This window comes from Cnephaeus nilssonii (genome assembly GCF_951640355.1).
Source record: "Cnephaeus nilssonii genome assembly, chromosome: 23".
Lineage (NCBI taxonomy): Eukaryota > Metazoa > Chordata > Mammalia > Chiroptera > Vespertilionidae > Cnephaeus > Cnephaeus nilssonii.
In genome coordinates, this window is record NC_137094.1 from 12,583,140 (window position 1) to 12,604,253 (window position 21,114).

General features: G+C 47.0%; 1 protein-coding gene across 3 annotated transcripts in view; it reads right to left on the minus strand.

Annotated features, from left to right (window-relative positions):
• Positions 1-21,114, minus strand: part of DUSP10 (dual specificity phosphatase 10) — a 267,948-nt gene that overhangs the window by 69,133 nt on the left and 177,701 nt on the right. For all 3 annotated transcript variants that reach the window (XM_079763710.1, XM_079763711.1, XM_079763709.1), the window contains exon 4: positions 7,755-7,811. The gene's annotated coding sequence lies outside the window, so the exon portion shown is untranslated. The remainder of the gene's footprint in view (positions 1-7,754; positions 7,812-21,114) is intronic.

Sequence of the window (21,114 nt, forward strand, 5' to 3'; positions counted from 1 at the left end):
CTGTGCATGATGTATAATAACAACCATGCCAACTTATCTCCATGGCTCCCAGCCGCCACATATGTGTCCACGCTCAGAGTCTGGGACTGTGAGACTGGCAGGCAGACCTGGATGAGACCTTTGTCGCCAACGGACTCTGTGGCTTTGGGCCACCACGCAGCCTACCTTAGCCTCAGGCCCCTGGGTTAGCACTGGATGCCATGTAGTATAGCTGTTTGATTAAAGAGCATTACGAAAGCGAAGCTTCCAGCCCAGGGCTCACTTATTTTAAGCATGCAATAACATAGAGCTCTGTTTTCCCTCTTTCCCAATCCAATATCTTGGGGGGGGGGGGGAAAGAACGAGACATTTTTCTTTTTTCCTTAGTTGTTTTGGGGATTTGCTTCAGCAAAAGGAATGCTAATGATGCCTTAGAGACCTCGGCTCATTTTACCAGGCCAGATGGGGAGCAGGAGCCGAAGACAGAAGTCGCCAGGAGGGGACAGGAGGGTGGAGTGGGGGGCAGGTGTTGGCATGGGGGAAAGTGAATGGGGCTCATTTGAATACAGAACACAGCGTGTTCAGCAGAAAGGCTGCTGGGTATCAAAACTGACTCGCCATTTATTTTTTTCTTAATATATTTTTATTGACTTCAGAGAGTAAGGAAGAGGGGGAGAGAGAGAGAGAGAGAACCATCAATAATGAGAGAACCATTGATCAGCTGCCTCCTGCAGGCCCTACACTGGGGATCGAGCCTGCAACCCAGGCCATGCGCCCTTGACCGGGAATCTAAACCATGACCTCCTGGCTCATAGGTCCATGCTCAACCACTGAGTCATGCCGACGGGGCCTGACTCAGCAATTTAGCGAATGTAGACTCCTAAGATCTCCCAGATGAGTGAGCTCCAAATTTTAACCACAGACACCTGTAATGATGGGTTTGGGTGACACGGGTTCCAACACAGCCTGGTTTAGTAGCTGCCTGGCTGTAAACAGTCTTTGAAGGCTGGGCTAGGTCCTCAAGGCGGGAGGAGTGATTCAGAAGGGTGACTCACTTAGGTAATTTGTATCAAAAGCCACAAGCTGCTCAGATTCCCCCACCACCACCACCTCTAACCCTGTTCTGCTGACATTTTTCTGTCCTCTTCCCTTCAGAGTACTGTAGGCCCTGACTCCATCAGGGGAGGGGGGGAGCAAAGACTAATTGACATACCATCTCAGAAATAGCCAGCCCTCAAATGTACAATGAATGGAATGACTGGCAGGTTCTGGTTGTCTTGGGAACCACTTCCGTGATTGTTGCTGCTATTCTTTCATAGCACTTGATGAGGCTGATTTATGATTATTTCCCCCAGCTGGAGAGTCAGGTGACAAGTCCGATTATGGTCTGGCTAAAAAGCCAGGGGAAAAGGACAAAGGTCATTCTGGCTGGTTTTATTGGTCTTCGGCGACAAAGGCCAAGTGAGCACACCAGTGGCTTTGAATGACCTACTGATAGACTCAAAACGCACAATAATGATCCCATGTAGTACGTTTGATTCAAGGAAACAGATTTGAAATATTAGCCCAGTTTAATTGGTTACTAGCTATGTAAAGGTATCATTAAGTGCTCCATTTTCTAGAAAAACTGTCATAATCGAATCAACTTCTTTTCAAACAAGCGTGGATACACAATGAATAAGTGAGGGAACGAGCTTCAATGATTATGGGTTTGGGTTTTTCTAAGGAAAATAACATGGTTGGTAAAACCTCATTAAATAAACCCATTATCAATGTGCCATACCACAGACTTGTAAAAAAAAATAGCTTTATTGGCAAATGACTACAAAAGGTTGCTCAAGGCAGTTCTAATTATTGTTTGCTGTTTTTGCATTCACGTAATGTTTTCTGAAATGGATAAATTGTACTATAGAAAAATTCAGTGAGCAACAGTTTCTAGAACTCTTCAGCATGCTGGGACTCCATAAATCTTGAAAACTGTCCCCAAACCTACTCACCTTCACTTATCATTCACCTCCCTCTTATCTTACTCTCTGCTGTCTTGCTAAGGTGAAGAACATGAGCACTATTACGCCTCCCTCCTCAACATTCTGCCTCCGCTCTAATAAATCAGGTACTACTCATCCATCCGTTTTCAGCTTTCCAAATTTTGTTGACATTTCTCATTTGCTAAGAGCATCTTTCCTGTTCTATTTCTTCTTGTCCATGTTCAGCTTTCTTTCTTTCCACGGTCATTTTTAATAAAATTTCCAAAAGAGCAGAGATAAATATTTGCATTCACTCCGACACATGTAACAGGAAGTCCCGTGGATATTCAAACATGTGAGCCCATTCGTGAAATACACTGTGCACAGATGTCTCCGCTAAGATGCGTCCAGGGCTGGCCAAGGCAAGGTGCCGCTAACTTGGTGAAGAGGAGACACGTGCTGTCACTTGGATTTACCTGACCCAGCTAGGATCTGGGACAGGAGAATTCGTTTCCTTCTCTGATTAGTCTAGCTACGGCCAAAGATATGCTAAAGCAAGGGACCAACACAATAGGCCAATTTCTCTATCATAAAATGTTGAGCTTGGCTCGGAAGGAAGCTACAGCTGTTCGCTCCAGATGGCAAATAGCTGACTGCTTTGTAACAGGATGCAGTGAGATATCCAAAGTGAATAGACACATCAAGAAATAGACGTCTGAGCTAAGTTCCTACTTCCCTTTTTTTAAAAAAAAAAAAATCCTTTTATAGTTAGCATTTATTAGATTTTTTTTAAATAAAAAGTTCCCCCAAACCACTGACCCAAGTAGAAAATTTCCAAAAGCCAATGAATTCACTGAATGCTGTGTCCCTACATGCACTCGAACTTGCCTAATAAGGATCGATGTTTCAGAAATCGTCTTCGTACCACTTGTTTCAAAGTCCGCATTACAACACCGATGCGGTACTGAGGGCAGATGTCCCCCGTGTGTGAAAGTGTGTGATTCTCTGCCTCCATGTGGATGCTTGCTTTTTCCTGCTATTGTATGTGTGTTCACTTAGCCTCCAGAGCTACTGAGTTAGAAATGTCCTAAGGGCAGGAAGGGTGACACATTTTCAGAGTTCTTCTGTTTCTCATGGCATCCATCCCTCTCCTAAACATGTGGTAGGAATGCGATAAATCCTGGCTGGCTTACTGGTAGACTATGTTGTTGAAAAGGGAGGTTTGGACCTCTAACAACCCCAAGACTACACCTGGGTCTACGTGACACAAACAAATCGACTGAGGAAAACGTTGGTTAAGAATTGTAAGTTACCTGCCTGCCGGTGTGGCTCAGTGGTTGAGCATCAACCCATGAACCAGAAGGTCACAGTTTGATCCCCTGTCAGGGCACATGCCTGGTTTTGCAGGCTTGATCCCCAATAGGGGGCATGCAGGAGGCAGTCAATCAATGATTCTCTCTCATCATTGATGTTTCTATCTCTCTCTCCCTCTCCCTTCGTCTCTGAAACCAATAAAAATGTATTTAAAAAAGAAAAATAATATTTAAAAGAATTGATAGTTACATAAGTCAGTTACAGAAAGATAATCACTGTATAATTCTACTTCTATGAGGTGCCTTGAATAGTCAAATTCATAGAAACAGAAAGTGGAATGGTGTTTGCCAGAGCTGAGCAAAGGGCGGATGGGGGTTGGTGTTTAAGGGGTACAGAGACTCAGTTGGGAAGATGAAAAAGTTCTGGAGATGGAGGGTGATGATGGCTGCATAACAATGGGAATTTAGTAAATGCCACAGAACCATACACTTAAAATTAGTTAAAATGGTAAAGTTTGTTATGTGTATTTTACCACAAGACAATGAAAGAATTGTCAGTCATATCATCAATGCCTTGGATGCGGGGGTGGTGGGGGGGCGGGGGTGTGTGTGTCTGATACCAGAAATGTCTGGAATCCCAGAAAGATGACTTTGCTTGCTGGGGGAAGTTCAGTCTCATCGATCCTACCTCGCTGGATCGATGCACTGAGGCCTGGGAAAGGACAACTCATTCCTGAATAAAACTCAAATGAAAACTTCCTTCTTGTACATGTCATAGAGCCTGCTCTCTGTCCATGTCATTCCGTCATTTAACCCCTTTGGGGAATGTCATTCCATTGAATATGCTCAGGCTTTGAGCAACTGCTCACTGCTTGAGCTTCCTAGTGAGCTCCATGGAGCGGGGGATGGGGCGGTGAACAGGGGGGAGAGTGACCCTGGGTCACTGGGTCACCTTTGTGCAAATGCGTCCAGACTGGATGAGACACTGGGCAGGCATGTGAAGGTAGCAGATTTCAGCTCTGGAGCCCCTGGGGTGGAGAAACCAATGTTCCCAGGGAATTTTGTCCCCCGAGTCTCCAGACCTTCCCTTCTTTCTGTCATGACTTTGGGATATCTCAGAGCAGTGTAAGCCATTCTGGGACACAGCCCTGAGGTCACACAGATATCTGTTAAGTGGGTGGCAGAAGTCTAGAAACGTCAGCAGTAGGGGACTTGTGAAATGTCCTGAGGTCCTAGAAGGTATCCAGCTTGGTTTGGGGGAGTCGTCCATGCAATGGTGGAACCTGCTAGAGCATCATGGGAGGTCCCTGGAAACTGCTCATGGGGGCCTGTATGGAGGTGCAGTGTTCCTCCCTAGCAACCCTGCATGAGTGACACCCAATGCAACCTGAAGGCCAGCCCAGATTGTGAGCAAGGACGAAGCAGGCGTCTGTCAGGAAGAACAGTGGCGGGCTGGCTGGCACATGGGCTGGCGTCCAAGGCTGTGAACATATGAAGGTATGAGAGGCCCACAACTGGTCATCGTTGGGGGCAGGGGTGGTTGGTGAGGTAGACGTGATGTTTTCAAGTTTCCAGGCAAGATCAGATGCCAGGAAGCAGAGCGAATCACAGAGATGGCAATTCACAAGTACCATGTGGCCACAGAGTCACTTCATCGGTGAAAAGGAGAACGTTCACTTCCGTCAATCACGTGTGTTACCTAGGTGACACGAAACCTGTACCTACCTAAGGTGTTCAAGTCCTGAATTAAATGTTTCACTTGTTTTCCAGTTGCCCGGGGACTGAGATCTAACCCGAGAGGGCACGTGATCCAAAGAGAAAAGAAGAAACTAGAATGCCTCTTCTCACCGTGACGTTTGCCACTTAGTCTCTCTCTCTGGGTGTCATCTCTGTCCTCTCATCCTCAGTGATGATGAGCTAAAGGCCACTTCCTGGTTTCACGTGGCCGGAGCGCTCAGTGAACTTCCTGGTTCCTTGCCTGATTGCACTTCAACACGCTCTCCTTGCATCATGACTACTGATATCTTTGCTCTCAGAACATCCCCCAAAGCTTCTTCACCCCTCTCTTAACTTTCTGAGAGCCCAGGCATAAGACTCACCCAAGCAGGCATAAGACTCTTCCTGCTACCAGGGAGTTTACAAGAAAAACACACACACATATATACTTGCAAATAATGAAGGAACAGGGACAGATTTCTGAGCTGGGTGCTTGGGGACTGAAAAGGTAGCCCATCTTGTAGCTGAAGGTTAAAGGGCTCCAAGACCTCATCCTTCACCAACCCTTTGTTTGAAGTCCGTTCGAAAATGGAGAAAGAAAGAAAATAGGAAGACTATCTAATTCTGGGACTCCCCTTTTCGAACTCCAATCTCCAATGTCCCCTGAGGCAGTGCGTGGGGAAGGCAGCGCAGTGATGGAGACTTAATGAAAGGCCCAGAGAAGATCATAGATCACGATGGCCCGGCAGCTGTCACAGGTAAGGGAATGACAATGACATTATTCTAATATTTGGAATGATCTTGGCTGCGTTTCATCCCCTACAATGACAGCGTCAAGCTCCATCTCTGTCTGCCATGAGCTCATCTGTGGTTTCTGGTCGTTTCTGCCGTATACTTTCTTCCTGCTGCTTCTGTCTCAAAAATATGTTGAACCACAAAATCCATGCATGGTGATGTCGTGGTCTCATAACTTTAGGTCATGATTTTAGTCACTTCCCATCCCAGGCTCTCCTGTTTTTCAGCCCCATTAACTCTGCGCCCAGTTAGCTTTTTATAACAGAAGGGGAGATCATGTGCGTGTCCTTCTCTGGCTTCCCCATTCCCACAGGATTGGTGAAAGCCCTCTTAATGGAACACAAAGACTCGTTTCACAGCCTCACTCCCTGTCCCTGTGGGCCTGCCCTTCTCTGTCCCCACGTCCCCACCTCCAACCATAGATTTGCTCCCACAATCCCAAACCTGTGAGACCCGTCTACTTCTCTGTGCCTTTCCTGGAATGCCCTTCCCTTTTCCTCTGCCCGGACAAAGATGACTTGGCCTCCACAGCTTACAAGTGTCCCCACCTGAGAAGACTTTCAGAGACTCATGCCCAGATCATTGCTCTACTCTTCGCTGATACGAGGTCATATTGGATTGTTTGTGTGTCTGAGATCTGTCCCTATTCCAATCCATCAAAGACACACTAGACTGGGAGCCCCTCACCTTTGCACCCCCTTTTCTCTTACAGCTCTTAGCTCCATGTGCTCAATTAATTTTTTAAATATATTTTTATTGATTCCAGAGAGGAAAGGAGAGGGAGAGCGAGAGAGAAAGAAACATCAATGATGACAGAGAATCATTGACCAGCTGCCTCCTGAAGGCCCCCTACTGAGCATCGAGCCCGCAACCCAGGCCTGTGCTCTGACTAAGAATCGAACCATGACCTCCTGTTTCATAGGTGGACGCTCAACCACTGAGCCACGCCGGCTGGGCTCAATTAATGTCAAGTGAATTAAAGAATAAATGAAGAAAGGAAGAGAGCTACTGATTCGAGAGGAGAGGACCAGCAGTATGTCACCTTCACCGGAGCAAAGGTTGGCTTGGCCCCCGTTACATGCCCGGGTTGGGTGGACACCCCTCTGTCCTTGCCCTGGAGCTCCCAGACGGCATATTTTGAGAGATTAGCTCATCTTTGCTCTCTTTTCTGATTCATTTCCTATGCAAAGTTCATTTCCTGGTTGTCTCATAAGAGGAAAGTTGACGTGTAAATGGAAGAGGTACTTTATATGCCTACATCTAGTGTGTCCTCAGTGCTTCATTTTTAGTTGGGGGGCAACAACGTCCCCAAAAGAGACTGGAGAGTCTCCCCGACATGTCCCGCACACACAGGTTCCCAGGGACCCAGGATCAGCAGGTGTTACTCCTTCCCCACACGCCACACACTGAGGAAGTCACAAGAACAAACTTATCAGTCCTCTCTGCCCGCTGCCCGGAGTGTTCATTACCACAATCCTTCAGAAATCAACTTAGCAAAATAAATCCGCCGTGTTCAAGATCTCCCTCCCGTTGGTCCAGCCATATCACCCCAATGACGGAAGAAAACGTGTACACGTAGAGGGTCATCCCACAATCATTTACAGGAATAAGTAATTTAAGAGGCAACGGGTTACGTTAATCACGGGACATGGAATAGTCTGGAAAGATTATATCTTAGAAAAATACTTAACAACATCCCCCAAATGGCCCTGCTCTTTGCTCCTTATGGCTTGTCCAGAATTTTTACAGCGGGACATGATCTACCATGTGTTTATATCCTTCATGTATAAAGAGCACATGCAGATAGATAATAAATATTCCAAGATGCCAACTGAAAAGCGGACAAAGGGCATGAACAGACACTTCACAGAAAGGAGTGCCAACGATGGTGAAACTTGCCGTGTTTAAGCTCACCGAGGAAAGCAACAACAACCGATGGAAATGCAAACACGTTTTATGGAGCAAATGAAAAGGTGGTACTCACGTTTTGGGAGGAGGGTGTTGTCACACACTGCAGGTCAGCCTATGGCAGGACAACTTTCTGGAAGGCAATTAGGAAACAGTTGTCAGGAGCTGAAAAAACGTTCCTATCTTTTGACCTAACGACTTCAATAAACAGATTCCAAATTCTAAACAGATTCTAAATAAAATATTTCTCTAGAAACATATATATCTAAATTCAAAAAGTAATATTAGACACACTCTAACAGCTGACAATAGAAGCAATTAAACCGAGACTGTTAATGGGTGGCCATGAAAAAGATGCTTGCAAAGAATTGCTAATGACTTGAAATTTCCATGACAAAAGGAAAATGAACAGAATCCAACATTTTATAGTCAATATGGTTACAATTACAGTAAATATATACACACACATCTATAGACACATAGGATGGGAAGAAGGTTTCCAAAGTTAATATTAGTTAGTTCCAGGTTGTGAGATTTTAGAGGATTATTTATTATTTATATTTTTATGATTTTCAAGTTTTAAAACAATGACATTAATTTTATAATCATATATCACAATGACCAACTTTCAGCCTTAGCTGGTGTAGCTCAGGGGATAGAGTGTCAGCCTGCAGAATGAAGGGTCCTGAGTTCAATTCCGGTCAAGGGCACATGCCCTGGTTGTGGGCTCGATTCCCAGTACGGGGCATGCAGGAGGCAGCCAATCAATGATTCTCTCTCATCATTGATGTTTCTATCTCTCTCTCCCTCCCTCTCCCTTCCTGTCTAAAATCAATAAAAAATATGTATTTTAAAAAAAGACGGAAATCAAATGTACTTAATAATGGGCAACTGACCCATTATCTGAAGTGAAATCCCAATGTATGTGTTTTCAGGAATGGGAAGATGTCCATTTCCAGGCGTGGGAATAAATGAAAGAGTTAGAAAGTTTGGAGAAACATCTGATGCTCGTGAGATGTCAGATGAGCCTTCGTGGATTTCCATCTTGGGGGAGGCATCTCAAAAATCCAGTGCACGTGTCCTACCCCCTGGGATGTGTTTGGCACCTACACAGTGAAGGTAACTGGTAAGGAGCTCACAGTTAAGAACCTTTTGGAAATGGAATTTTCTAGAGAGCCAATTTCTTGGTTGCTTTGTACCTAATTTATGTCCCACAGAGAGCAATTCTAATCTCCTCCAGCAAACTTTATCTTAAATGAAGCTGATCTATAATCCTATTACATGTGTCTGTGTATCTAAATGGAAATGCCACGGGAGACCCCAAGTTTCTAAAACAGTGGTTCTCAACCTTTCTAACGCCGCGGCCCTTTAATATAGTTCCTCATGTTGTGGTGACCCCCAGCCATAAAATTATTTTCGTTTCTACTTCATAACTGTAATTTTGCTACTGTTTTGAATCGTAATGTAAATATCTGTGTTTTCCGATGGTCTTAGACTCCACAGGTTGAGAACTGCTAGCAGGGTCGCCTAAGACCATCAGAAAACACAGATATTTACATTACGATTCAAAACAGTAGCAAAATTACAGTTATGAAGTAGAAACGAAAATAATTTTATGGCTGGGGGTCACCACAACATGAGGAACTGTATTAAAGGGTCGCGGCATTAGAAAGGTTGAGAACCACTGTTCTAAAGATACTGTGTGGCTTTAACACCCTCCACGCACTTTACTGGGGGCAAGGACGTGAGTTGTTTGCCTGGACACACGTCCCCAATAAAAGTGATGGGAAGATGGTGAGATTTATATTAACGTTGTTTGTTCAAACAATAGGTCACAGTTGCCTGGCAACTTGCAAGAGATACGATGCTGTAAAGCGAATGAATGAAACAGGGGAGTGAATGAAACACTGCATTGAGACTAGCAGGGCATCAGGGTGCAATAATCAGAAAGAATCCAGATGTTGCCACTAGCCAGTGGTTCTCAAAGTGTGGCCCCTGGACCAGCAGTGTCAGCCTTGCTTGTGAACTTGGGCTCCCCCCGCCCCCTCCCCCCCCCCCCCCCCCCGTCAGATCTACTCAACCCGTAGTGTAACAAGCCACCCAGGTGACCAGGATGCACACCAAGGTCTGAGAAATGCTGATCTAGACAGAATAATGGGATTTTGCTGAAATGGATGGTTTTCTGCTGCCTGACTGGTTTTGACTGGCATCTCGTGCCTGGAGACACGTTTAAGTGATTGGAGGTCACTGGTGCAGTCCTCTTGGGATAATGACTCGATACTGAGGGGCCACTGCTGGGAGCAGAGGGAAGGCAAGTACTGAACCCACTTGAGTACTTTCTGTCTCAAGATCAAACTGGTCAGGGGGCTGAGGCCTGAAGTTACGGGGATCCGTGGATCTCCCTATCGAGGACTTTCGTAATATGCACTCACCACAAGGGCCTGGGGAGCATCGGATCTGACCTGGGGACCCAGACGATCAACTTAATTTAGATCGCTGCTTGCCCCAAACCGACATGGGAGTGTACCTTGGCAAGCCCGCAGACAGCAGCTCTGGCACCCACACACGCGGCAGCAGCTGGCATCCCCGTGGATGCCAGCTCCCTCCAAGATACGCTGAGGGTGTCTGGCTTCATTCTTGGAAAAGTTTTGTTGGATGAGTGAAATGGGAATCATCTTGCTTTCCTGGGAAACGGCTGCTCCCTCTGTCTGCTACGCCTCTGGGCAAAATCTTTAGGCTTTACTCTCTGCTATTTCTGCCCCTCTAATAATAGCTCCATTGTTAGGCAGACTGACACAGACGTATGGCTCATGATCCTGGGGACTGGGGGGGGGGTCTCACCTTCTAATGTTTTGTAAGTTCTTTGTTAAAATCGTTTTTTTGGTTGGTTCTCTTTGCTTGCCCTCAATTGGATAGAGACATAGACAAAATCAGCAATGTCTTGAGCTGCTCTGGTGAATTGTTTTTTCCATCATTTGGGGATCTGTTCCCACCCACCCCCTGCCACACACTGTTAAAATCCTTCATGCAATGACAGCACCCTCCCTGCGAGCTTACTAGACTTGATGCCTACCATTCACAATCTCTCCTGGCCATGTGGGGTAACCTCTTGTTTATTACCTCATTTTCCATGTTAACAGGTAGGATTCAGGCATATTTACCCCCTTAGCCTCCATTTAGATCATTTTTCTTTTATGATTTTTTTTGGTTCATCTTCTTGAACGTTCACCACTCTACCGCCAATGACCCCAACTGCCCACCCCATCCAGCTTCTTTATTACTCCCTGGAAAGGAAGCAGAAAGGCAAGAGAGTTTGCCCTTGAGGAATCTGGGAAGTAAGGAAGGTCAGGGGGAACATACGCTCAATTCTTAAGGGGCAGCAGTTCTCGGAATCACAGTTCCAAGAATCTGGGGCCCAACACCCAGGGACTTGTTTCCTATTAGAGTCTTAACAAGGGCATCTTCAAGTTAAGACGCATGCCATTTCTCTGTCTCAGTCTTTCTTCAAGGCCTTGTTCATAGCCACCCACTGCTGTTTTGTGGGCACAAACTAAGGGACATTCTTTCCCAGGCTTGTGGGCCAAGATGCTTCCCCTCTGTGTCCCCCTTCCTTTTGTCACTAAGCTGCTCCTCCTGCCATCGTGTAGCCGGGTGGGACATGACGGGGCTGGCCATGAACTTCTGCACCCTCCCTCTAATATGTGGTTGCCACTCCTCAAATAGCTATCAGCTTGGTTTCCGACTCCCCCAGTTCACACCGTCTCCACTCCCCGTTCCCAGGCAGGCTCTCCTCCCCTCTCCGTCGCTGTCCATCCACATCCTCTCTCTGATTCAGGGTTCAACCCAAGGTCCGACTGTGCCAGGAGGTTTTTCTCCCCACTCTGGTTTCTCACTGGCCTCCCTTTTAAATTATACTCCTCAGCACTTGTTACAGTGATTCATATCCTTCATGCTCATGTGAATCACCTGGGGAATATTTAAAAAATATAGGCCTTGACCAGACAGACTGCATCAGAATCTCTGTGGGTGAGCTACAGGCATCTGTGGTTTTCTAGAGCTTCCCGGGCCATCCTTAATGTACAGCTTGGGCTGAGAAATACACATAATATATAGATGACTAATTTTAGTATTTAATCAGATCTTGCTATTGCTATGTACCTGTTTTAGGAGTACATGCTTTGTAGACTCCCTGGGGACACGTCCTACTTTCCTACCTGAGCCAACGTTAGATACAGGGCTGAGACTTCTCAATGACTATTTGGATATTTACTTCTGCGAATAGTAAAATCACCTACGAGTTCAACAACCCCTTTCCTGGAACAGGCAGGCACCAGAGCTCTAAAGAGGAAAGCAATTAGCCTTGCTCGACTAGAGTTACTGGCTAACTGGGACTGGTTGTTGAGAACGTTATTTGCTATGATTAACAGGACTGAGTGAAAGAGGAGAGAATATGGAAGAGGTCTCTGATTTTGTGAAGGGTGAGAAGGTTCTGATTATCTTGGGAAAATTCAAATATTTGTGCCGTCTATATTCCATACCTCCCAAACGCACCTACATTCCCTTGCCCCAAATTACCCATAAGATGGATGATGGATGGATGGATGGATGGATGGATGGATGGATGGATGGATGGATGGATGAACGGATGAATGGATGGATGAATGGATGAATGGATGAATGGATGAATGGATGGATGAATGGATGAATGTTGATGCTAATAATAAGACATAATTGCTCTGCTAGTATAATTAGGTGGCAAATATTCCAGAGACATGATTATTACAGAGGCCCAGATAGTGGTTTAGGGTAGGCAAGCAATGAACTGGCATCAATAAGGGATTCAGTTCAGTAGACGCAGGATGTATTAATGGACGTTCAAGAAGTATGTCCGAGAAGGGCAACTGGGATGACTAAGAGTCACACATGACACCAGCACCCCAGGAAATAGATTGAGTTAGTGATTTTAAAACATCCCACCAGGGGAGCTGAGGCAAAGGAGCTCTGTGTGTTCCAGCTGCTTGGCTTTGCCCATTTATCTTGGCCCCTCATATAGAGCCGTTGGGTTTCCAATGGACTGGGTCTATATTTCTGTCCTGACTCTCCACTGGAGAAGGAGGAGTCTTTGGTGCCCAGGAAACTGAAGTCGAACCAGTGGGAGGTGTGATAGTCACTGTGGAACTCTTTCCCGTGCCGAAACCAATTCCCCCGGAACCTGGATCTCAGAAACGATCGTTCCCTGTGCCTCAGGCCCAGGCCAGCTGCACGCTTAAGCTGTGCGTTTCCTTGGAAGCAAGGTTGTCCCTTGGGCTGCAGTGTCTCCGACATGGAAGGTGGACAAACAGGAAGAAAAACGGCTTCACTAGGGCTTCCAGAAGAGCAGCAGGAATGACCACTCTCATTTATTGAGATCCTAGGACTACATGATAGTTGCTGTGCTGTGGTTATATTAATATGATTAATATGACAATAATATGGCATCCTCTTATGAGGTTCCTAGTCTCATTAGTTTGGCTAATGAGGAAACAAGGAATCAGAATCTATATAACAAAAGTCTAAGCTACCGTTATGGCAGAATGACCAGAACAACCAGTCGCTATGATGCGCACTGACCACCAGGGGGAAGACGCTTAATGTAGGAGCTACCTCCTTAGCCAGAAGCCAGGCTCGTGGCTGGCAAGTGCAGCAGCGGTGGTGGGAGCCTCTCTTGCCTCCACAGCAGCGCTAAGGAGCTGCAAGCCGAGTGGCAAGGAGCAGCGAGCAGGTGGGCGGTAAGGAGCGAGAGGTCCTGAACATCCCCCAAGGGGTCCCGGACTGTGAGAGGGCACAGGCTGGGCTGAGGGACCCTCCCCTCCCCCCCACAAACACACACACACACACATACTAGTGCATGAATTTCATGCACCGGGCCTCTAGTCATTAAATAACTTTCTTAAAGTACATGGCAGAAGCGAGATTTGGACCAAGAGTTTGGATGTTACAACCCATCTTCTCTCCCCTGGGCTCTGCTTTCCCAGAGCTGCATGGGATCAAGGTAACAGCACATCCACATAGGTCTATAGTGGTGAACAGAGCACCAGGAAGACACATGCTCCCCTCATGTCATGGCGCGCTCGTTTATTGGGGGGGGCTCTTTTCTGGCCTATGATTTGGCGAGAGCAGGATTTAGATTCGGTCATCTCGCAGGGACATCCATGATGGGCTTCTTGCTTGGAGACTTGTAGGGCCGACACTAGGGGTGCAGCCCCTTCTACTTTCTGAGCTCCTGTTCTAAGAAGTTCCTGGAGAAGCAAGAGGAGGTGACAGCTCCCAGAAGAAGCATCAGTCTTCTCCAGGTCTTCTGCTGTCCACCCTGTTGCCTACTCAAACATTAACTTAAAGATCTGAAAGAGTCACCTTCCAAGAATGCACCTGGGGTGTCCAAATCAGGACAAGCTTCGGAAATGGTTGCGTCCACGCCACTTCAATATCCAGGGAGGTTTTGGATGTTCCCTGTGTGCCAGGCTGGTCCCCGCCGGTGTTTTCCTGATACCTGTTCACTTGTTTCCTGGGTTTGCTCCTTGGCGGAGTGCCTCCTTGTAACACTGTGCAATTAACACCTGTTGGGTTGGACTAGAGGCATGTATGGCTGGTCCGCATGAACCCCATTCTTTCAATTTCGGGTTTGGGCCTCTGCCATCTATTGCATCTCCCTATCTTACTAGTGATGGTGCAATCAATACAAACAAACTTCAGCGGCCCTGGGCTCCAGGTAGTCCACGCCAGCATAAATCAATGAGGTGTTGAGAAACTCGGTCACATAATGCTGATACTCCAGTTCTATCTTCCTGGTTTCCAGAGCCCTCCCACATTTGCCAGGGCTCCGTTTAGAAATCCCCCTGCCTTTCCCAACTTAGCTCATTATGATCTCATAAAAATGTGGACTTCTCAGAAGAGGCACTGGAACAATGGGAACAAAGAGGGCTGCATTTTCCTTACTATTTGACTAACTCTGGACCGTGTCCAGTTTGATGGTCAGAATCTGGCCGAGTCTCTCTCAAAGTCATCGCTGGACCACTGGAGTCAGAATCGGGTGCTTGTTAAAAATCCCCCTCTGGACCTACTCATCATCCACAGTGTCTGCCCTCAATGGCCAGGAAGCTGAATCGTAAACCAGCTCCCTGTGGATTTGTGCCGTCAATGTCCCTGTAGGAAACTGACCACACACTCGAGTGAGGATAATTCTAGGGGCGTTTCATAAAGGGGCCATTTTCAAAGAGGTAGCCAGAGTGAGGGGGAACCCAAAATACAGTGCTCTGTCTTGTAACAACGTTGGGTCAGGTTTGAAGGGCATGAAGAAAGAGGGGTGATTGCAATCTGTAGGAGAGGGGCTGTCTGGGGATGGCCAACGGACAAGACATCCTTGACGGAGGGATCAGCCAGCCCTTGCTGGCCCCACAGGGAGGATGCCAGGGGAGGACACACCCCATTCTGTCTTTGGTCCTGACCACCCATTTCCTGCCAGGATTCGCACTGGCTGACTGTCATGGGAAGCCAGAGGCAAGAGACACACAGGTCAGCCCTGAGGCTCTCAGGGCGGGATGGAGAAGGTGGCGAGTGGACACGCAGGGCCAACAGGAGACTGGCCAGCACCTGACTCCAGAACACCGAACCTTGAGACGCACTGGATAAAACTTCTGTCACTATCCCATCAAGGCCAGTCTCGGTTCATTACAAAGTGAGAGAGGGAGAGAAGTTGAAGATGGAGGGAAACTGAAAATCCAATTCTGGGAAATTCAGGGAAAGCCAGAGATCCTAGGAGAGAAAAGCAGGCAGGTGGACAGATATGAACAAGTCTGGGCTCTGCTTCCCTGGAGTTCTCCAAATTCCCCTGCGTGCTGCTCTGCAGGTGACGCCTCTCTCCCTGCATCTCCTCCCAAGCCTCCTGTACCTGGGCACTGCTCCCCAGGTGCTCCCATCATGCATTGGGGCAGCAGTTTGTGTTTTGACTCTTCCTCTCACATCCAGGATCAGGACAAATGGTTTCCCTTGTTTCTGTGGATGTTCTCAATGACTCATTCTGGGACTAGACACTATCAATGGTGGGACGTGAACAAAGAGCTGAGGTGGGTGTCGGAGGGATCCTTAGAGAAAGCTTGTTCAGCACTTTTTAAAACTATTTTTTTTATTGATTTTAGATAGAGGAATGGGGGGGGGGAGGAAAAGAGGGGGGGGAGAGAGAGAGGAGAGAAAGAGAGGGAGAGAGAAACATCGATTTGTTGTTCCACATATCTATGCATTCATTGGCTGATTCTTTTCTGTGCCCTGGCCAGGACTGAACCTGCAACCTTTGTGTATCGGGACAATGCTCTAACCAACTGAGCTACCTGGCCAGGGCTGTTCAGCACTTTTTAAAAGACTCTATGGAGAAGTTGGGCAAAATTTTAAGATGACCTACATTGTCTCAAAATCACGTCTCCGGACTAGGAATTGCTGCTCCTTCTCTAAAAGTGGTCATTCATCGCATGGATATTGTAGACATTAACACAGCAGAACCTATCTCAAATCCACTCTTTTTCTTTTTTTACAAGAACAATGAAGATTTTTTTTCCTGTTTGATGACATATTTTACCCTCCAACTATATTTTCTTTGGCTAGAGCAGTGGTCGGCAAACTCATTAGTCAAGAGAGCCAAATATCAACAGTACAACGATTGAAATTTCTTTTGAGAGCCAAATTTTTTAAACTTAAACTATATAGGTAGGTACATTGTTATTAACTTAATTAGGGTCCTCCTAAGCTGGCCTTTGCTAAAAACTCAAGGGGCCAAAGAGCCGCATGTGGCTCGCGAGCCGCAGTTTGCCGACTACTGGGCTAGAGAATCCCCGCTTTGCTCTACGTGGCTAGATTCCAGCATCTTTTTTGTTGCCCAGAGTCCTTATAAGGCGAGGGAGTAACATGGGAGGTGTATGTAGCTTGACTCTAGCTGGGAAGAACGAGGGCAAAGCATAGAATCTATTAACATATCCTCTCCGCTTCTCACTGGGAATGAAATCTAAATTTCTCTCTGTTCCCTACACCCTAAACCCCCCAAGTGCACAAACATTTTACCCAAAACAATCCAATTCACAAGGGAAGTGGAATGAGCAATAATAGTTACCATTTACTGAGCACATACTACATGCCTGACAATCTTCTAAATACCTACTCTGGATTCTTTCATCTAAGCCTCATAGTGATGCCACGAGGTGGGTACTGTGATGATAACCTTAGGTACAGACCTTGCCTAGTGGGTGCCCACCACCACTCCATCTTAGAGCCAGGATGACAGCCAAGGCAGTCAGCTGCCAAAGCCTGTGCCCTTGACCACAAAGCCATGCTGCCTCCCCGGGCAGTAAGAGCTCCTATGTTTACATTCTCCCCTCTGTTTCCATTCATTACTCATTTGTCATCAGTCAACATCCGAAGAGCACTAGGCACTGGCGGCACTAAGGTGGATAAGACTGGTCCTTCAAGCAGAAGCATCATGAGTCTACAGAGCAGACGAGGAGAGAGCGGTATCATGGCTACATAGGCGAGAGGTGTCATGGGGGCGTGAATAAGACGCCCGGGAAAGCCAGGGAGGAAGTGACTAACCCTCGTTAGGGAAGTTGTGGATAACTTCATGGAGGACTTGACAGGGAAGTCTGTGAAACAGCAGGCATGAGTAAATGTTTGCTGAGTGAATGAACAGCAGAAGCTCATCGGGCAGAGAGGAGGAAGATAAATGGAGGAAACAGTAGGCGGTAATGTGAGGAGAGTGGTTGCATGCTGTTCGCTACTTTCTCCATTACTTTAATCTGAGCGTTACCGGGGATGCTGAGAAATTCCAAATCTGTAAATCCAGGCGAAATGAGCTGGTGACTTCCGAGTTTTCTGCCTGAAAACATCTAGTTTATATCCTTACTCCCTACAAGGCTATTTTGCACAAAGACACTCCTTTTCCATGTTAGCGTCACTCCAGGGTCCTTGGCTGATTTTTTGAGCTTCTAGAAAGCAAGCTACTCCGTCAAGTTATTTTTAAAAATGGGCTTTTCCAAGGTATAATTTATGCATACTAAAAACCAATAATTTTGGATGGATAATTCCACGAGCTTTTGGCATATGTATACAGTAATGTAACCACCCCTACAATCAAGTTATAAAACAGTTCCTTTTTTTTTTAATGCCCATTAGCAATGAATCCCCTCCTCCTAGCCGTGGCCTCTGGGGTCCACTGATCTTTCGGTCACCTTAGCTTTGCCTTGCTAGGATTTTATGTAGATCTAATCAAACCGTAAGTAGTCATTTAGTCTAGCTTCTTTCATTTAGCAAAACGCTTCAGAGATTCATCTGTGCTGTTGCACAAGTCACTAATTCATTCCTTGTTATTGCTGAGTAGCATCCCATTGTATAAATAAGCCATAATCTGTTCATCCATAAAACAAGTGGATGGGCACCGGATGAATGAAGATGCTACAAACATGTTCAAGTTTATGTGCACACATATTTTTAATGAGATATCATTTTATTACTATTTTATTGTATCCCTTTTCTCTACTGTAAATTCAGCTATCTCATTCCTTATATCCTCTACTGGGTACTTGTATGTGTTAATGTTATTAACGTTTTTATGTTGACCTACTATCTTGCTGTCTTGCTGAATTTTTTTATTGAGTTATTTTATCATGAACTCTCTAGGATTTCCCAAGCATATTATTATGTCTCCTGCATAATAATATTTCTTTCATTTCTTTTTTCATAGCCATTGGGCTATGATTGCTTTCTCTAATCTAATTACATTAGCTAGTACTTTGAGAAGAAGGTAAACTGGACCTAGTGTGCGATGGACCCAGTGTGAATGCACCCAGTATGACTGCATCTAGCACTACATAATGCAATTGTCTTGCAACTGTACAGAATGGGATACGGTCCTCACCACTAAGCTTTCTTTTCTTCCTCTGTCAGGATGCAAAGTCCATGTGTAATATTCCTTTACTGTCTCTCTTTTTTTTTAAACAGTCTACCCCAGCAACTCACCTTCCTTTTCCTCTTTTTAAGGGCAGTTCTTCGGGGAATCTCAGATAACCTCAAGAACCCCCGAATGTGTTTTACAGTAGCCTGCACCCTCCCACCCTCGCCGCCAGCACAGCATCCTCTGATAAAGCAGGTTCTCTCCATCATCACCACTCAGAGAGCAGGGGGTGGGATTCGGCTCCCTCCTGCGTCATCAATGGGCCCCGTGTGGCTTTAATCCTGGCTGGCCTCCCACAGCCTGGCCCTGTGGGGCCACAGAGGGCGGCTCCTTCTCCAAGATGGTCTTTAAGGGCTCGCTGTGCCTTTGTCTCCCTGCTGTGTCGCCTGTCAGCTGTGATGTCTAACGTCTCCCCTTGGCAGCCTCGGCCTGTGAAGTCATCTTCTCACCGCATGGTTTCCTCCAGCACTTACACCCTGGCTGTGACTCAGTGTTTACCGTCACATCGACCTGTGAGGAACACGGTGTCGAAGAACGAAGGCTGGCACCGAGGTGAGTGCGGACAGGTTCCTGGGGGAAGCGGGGGGCTGGGAGCATGGGGGATACCCGCGTGCGAGGAGGCGCTCTCTTCAGGTCTTGGCAGGACATCAAGTCCCAAAAGGAGGAGAATGACCCGTCGTGTTCGGTCTAGTCTGAGCTGTTGTTTGGAAGGGAAAAGCAGCTGTCTGTCCGCTGGCCAGGCGCTGAGCCAGGGCCCCTGAAGCCAGTGGGTGTGTGTGAGCCACAGTGACCTCCGTGCAGAAGGAAGAACTCTGGGTAATGCTGCCCCTTGTTTGGGGGACAGCGGGGGGGCGGGGGGGCAAGGGCAGCAAATACCCTACACACTGCACAACAACCTTGGGAAAGAGCAACAGCAAGTCCTTTCTGATCCGGAGGTGCAGACACAGGAAGGAGAAGGCGAGCAACGTTGGAGTCCTCCACACCCCGCAGGACTGTCTTCAGCGAAATGCTGTCACCTTCTAACTCCAGTGACATCTCAAATTTCATTCAGCTATGACGCGGGCTTGCACATCCGAAACACAACTCCTTATTTTGTCTGTAACTATAAGGGTTTCTTTCCTGCGGTTCACCGATGGATCAAATGACTACGTTAGAGCCCTACCAACGTCCAACCTAGTTGTGTCTGATCATGGAAACAGCCTCTTTTGTAAATGTCTCGGTCACATGCTGGGCTCTCAGAGGCTCTGACCTTGGTCCCTCAGAGATGGTGTGTGAGCAGTACCCGATGCTACAGTATGGAGAGGGTGGGGATGGGCCTTCTGGCTTCTCTGCTTCCTACAGGACCTGGTTATTAACCACCCTCTGCCACTGGAGTGCAAGTATGAGTCTAGGGTTACCTGACTACCTAGGGACCATTTCCAGGTCCTGATCATGACACACAGGAGCCAAAGTGGGTACCAAGAAGCTAAGCTCTAAGGCTTCCTGTCAGTGGACTCTGCAGTGCAGCCAAGCTGACCTTGGTGGGGCTGCACTCCGGCCAGGATGAATCTGTGTGCTTGCAGGGTGACTATAGGGAGGAGACCAAGAGCTCCTTCTCCCCTCCTCCTCCTCCTCCTCCTCCTCCTCCTCCTCCTCCTCCTCCTCTTCCTGCTCCTCCTCCTCCTTCTCCTCCTCCTCCTTCTCCTCCTCTTCTTTCTCCTCCTCCTCCTCCTTCTTCTCCTCCTTCATCTCTTCCTCCTCCTCCTCCTACTCCTCCTTCTCCTCTTCTTCTTCTTCTTCCTCCTCCTCCTCCTCCTTCTTCTTATCTTTCTCCTCCTCCACCTCCTCCTTCTTCTTCCTCTCCCTCTCTTACAGCACCTGCTCTCTGGGCCTCACAAACTTAGACACCTGATGTACAAGTTCAAGCTCCAAAGGAGGTAAGAACCACCCAGAGTGACCATGTGATCTAGTCCAGCAGTGTTCCAACCCAATTTCAAGACACTTTCTTTTTAATCCTACCTAATAATAGACAAATATGCAAATTGACCATACCCCCGACACACCCACAAGCCACGCCCACCATCCAATCAGAGCGAGTATGCAAATTAACCCAACCAAGATGGCTACAGCCACAGAGAGCAAGGTTTCCTAGGTAACAAAGGAAGCCAAGCTTTCTGCCTGCCCTTGCCAGGCCTAAGCCTCCACTCAAGCTACAAAGTTTCAATTATAGAAGGTAAACAAATTCAAACAGAAATGGCAGCAGAATGGAGCTTGAGAGAGCATGCCAGGGTTGTCTCGGCAACAGGGGAAGCAAAGCTTTCCGCACACCCTGGCCAGGCTCACCTGCTTAAGGCTACAAACTTTCAATTATAACCCCAACAGAAATGGCTGCCAGCCACAGAGGGAGACCCAGGCTTGGCTCCGCTCCAGGCTACAAAGATTCAATTGTAGAAGGAGAATAAATTCCAGATACCAGGGCCTCCACTTG